This window comes from Mesoplodon bidens, assembly GCF_964165515.1.
Source record: "Mesoplodon bidens genome assembly, chromosome: 11".
In the NCBI taxonomy this organism is placed as follows: domain Eukaryota; kingdom Metazoa; phylum Chordata; class Mammalia; order Artiodactyla; family Ziphiidae; genus Mesoplodon; species Mesoplodon bidens.
The window spans coordinates 67,497,684-67,500,399 of record NC_138167.1 but is presented as its reverse complement, the minus strand read 5'-3'; the positions used below and the strand labels follow the sequence as shown (position 1 = coordinate 67,500,399).

The 2,716-nt window shown below is 47.7% G+C and overlaps 1 pseudogene across 1 annotated transcript; it reads right to left on the bottom strand.

Moving 5' to 3' along the window:
• Nucleotides 1-1,777: 1,777 nt before the first annotated feature.
• LOC308624978 (succinate dehydrogenase [ubiquinone] cytochrome b small subunit, mitochondrial-like) lies at nucleotides 1,778-2,472 on the bottom strand (annotated as a pseudogene). The gene is made up of 3 exons: nucleotides 2,417-2,472; nucleotides 2,217-2,299; nucleotides 1,778-2,009 (listed from the first exon to the last, which is right to left on the bottom strand). The product of its transcript is annotated as a succinate dehydrogenase [ubiquinone] cytochrome b small subunit, mitochondrial-like (transcript).
• Nucleotides 2,473-2,716: the final 244 nt, after the last annotated feature.

The following is a 2,716-nucleotide window of genomic DNA, read 5'->3' as shown; positions in this document are numbered from 1 at the left end:
ATGATTGTCTGGATTTGTTCAAACTCATTTTTCTCCCTGCTGGACAATCTCTAGCCCAGACCCAGGACCCTTGCAGACAGCAGCTCAGTGCAGGGACACCCTTTGCCAGCCCCTCCCTAGTTTGCCTTATGATTTAAAAGTAGGAAGGAAGAAGAGGGGGAGGAGGGTACAGGATTCCGCCACAGGAGGAATGGCCCACGTGACAGGGGACATCTCTCTCCAACAAAGCCCACGGTTATGCCTGGCCCTGGGCGGTGGGAGAGAGCATGGCCCTTGAGTCAGGTCACCTGAGTTCAAGTCCTCCTCTGCTGGGGACTAGCTGTGTGATATTGGGCAAGTTTCCTCACCTCTTAGAGTCTCAATTTCCTCACCTGGAACATCTAACTCCTAAGATGTGGGAAGAGGATTAAGGGCATCAGGCACAGCACACCCAGCAACAGGAGGGTAACCCCCTGGACAGTTAGTGGACCCATAAATCAGTCAGAACCTCAGCTTGCCTTATTTATCTACTTTTTTTTTTTTTTTTTTTTTGCGGTACGCGGGCCTCCCACCGCTGTGACCTCCCCTGACACGGAGCACAGGCTCCGGACGCGCAGGCTCAGCGGCCATGGCTCACGGGCCCAGCTGCTCCGCGGCATGTGGGATCCTCCCGGACCGGGGCACGAACCCGTGTCCCCTGCATCGGCAGGTGGACTCTCAACCACTGCGCCACCAGGGAAGCCCTATTTATTTACTTTTTATTATATAGCATTTGATTTTTTAAAAACTTTACCTTCATAGAATACATTTTCACATTAGAGATTCCCACAGTGGGAAAAAAACAACTTACTACTTATAATTTTATATTTGTGGACAGATTATTTTAGGACCAGTAAAACAAACACATTTGAGGATTAAGTCTCAGTTTAGAATCTGTAACAATTTGAAACATCTATAAAGGGACCTCTTCCCTACATGGAACTTCTCTATATTCAGAAACTCTCCAGGCTCTTCTTCCTAGGATTTAGAAATCAGTAATGTGAAATATCAGCATTTCTAATTTTCAAATTTCCCTAGGACACATAACCATTGGTAACTGGTATCAACTGAACAGAGAGGGGATGTTTGCAAAAACTAAACACTGCGTAATTTTCTGCAAAGTCTTTACTTACGAAATAACAGTCTTTCCCTTTCTCCATCATCCTAGGACAAATATAGATGCTTGATCGGATATTGAGAGTAATAAAGCTGAATTCCCTCTAAGAGTTTGGTAAATTAAAAGGCAAAAGCTCATATATAATGTTTAGTTATACTGTGAGTCTCGTGAGAAGCTGAGAGACACCCCATTAACTCCCCAGCATACAGAACTCAGTCTGACAGCTTTTTGGATACAAATCTTCTCACATCTTTCCTCAAAGATTACATTCTAAAAATAACCAGGTGGGGACTTCCCTGGTGGTCCAGTGGTTAAGAATCCGCTTTCCAGTGCAGGGGATCCCACATGCCGTGGGACAACTAAGCCCTTGCACCACAACTATTGATCCCGCACGCCACAACTAGAGAGAAGCCCGCGCACCGCAAGGAAAGATCCCGCGTGCACAACTAAGACCCGACGCAGCCAAAAAATAAATTCATTAAATATTTAAAAAATTAAAAAAAATAACCAGGTGATTAGGAGAAGAGGTTTGTCTCACCAGTGGACTTATCTGTTATTTCCTTGTTATTGTGAGTTGAATGGCATGACGGAGCAAAGGCGAGCTGGTCTACAATCAATTCTCAAGGTATTATGTCTAAAGGGTCAGAGCTTCCACAGCATAGCCACAGCTTTGCAGATGCCCGCATCATGACAGTTGAAATAACAAAGCCCACCCAGCAAAGGTGAAAGCCGAGGGCACCAAAAGGCCTGCCTTGACAGCTTTCTGCCATGCATCCCCTCGAACATACAGCTGGTCCAATGCCCCGGTGACTGTGAAGAGTGAGGGCTGCCACAAGGAAGTAGTGCATCGCAGAGCAAGGATTCAAATAAGCAGCTGGGGGACTTCCCTGGTGGTCCAGTGGGTAAGACTCTGCTCTCCCAATGCAGGGGGTCCAGGTTCGATCCCTGGTCCGGGAACTAGATCCCACATACATGCTGCAACTAAGAGTTCGCATGCCGCAACTAAGGAGCCCGCCTGCCGCACCTAAGACCCAGTGCAACCAAATAAATAAATATTAAAAACAAACCAAACAAACAAAACACAAATAAGCAGCTGGAAGTAGGCCCAGGAGCAAAACACTGACAATCGTCTCGCCAATCCAGTGGAGAGATGCAGCCTTGGAAGCAGAATGGTGGTTGGGTGACAGGTGAATGTGCTGTATTCCACACCATCCTGGGGTAGGTCGGTCCTGGAGAAATGCTGAGACCTGAGCCAGTCTGACCACTGGGATTCAGAGGAACAGAGCTCGCCCTCCTCTGGCACCGCAGAGGACACTCAGGCTCCAGAGAGTCCCCATGTCGCTCCTGAAGGCTCAAGGTCATCCCCAGAACATCAGCTTTAAAATGAGGATGATCGTTTCTGCACCACCGTTCCGCCTCACTGGGGAGGGCTATGGTAAGAAGGAAAAGTTGGTAAGCTGTGACAAAGCGAAAGAGAGGCATGGACATATATACAGTACCAAACGTAAGGTAGATAGATAGTGGGAAGCAGCCGCATAGCACAGGGAGATCAGCTCAGTGCTTTGTGACCGCCTGGAGGGG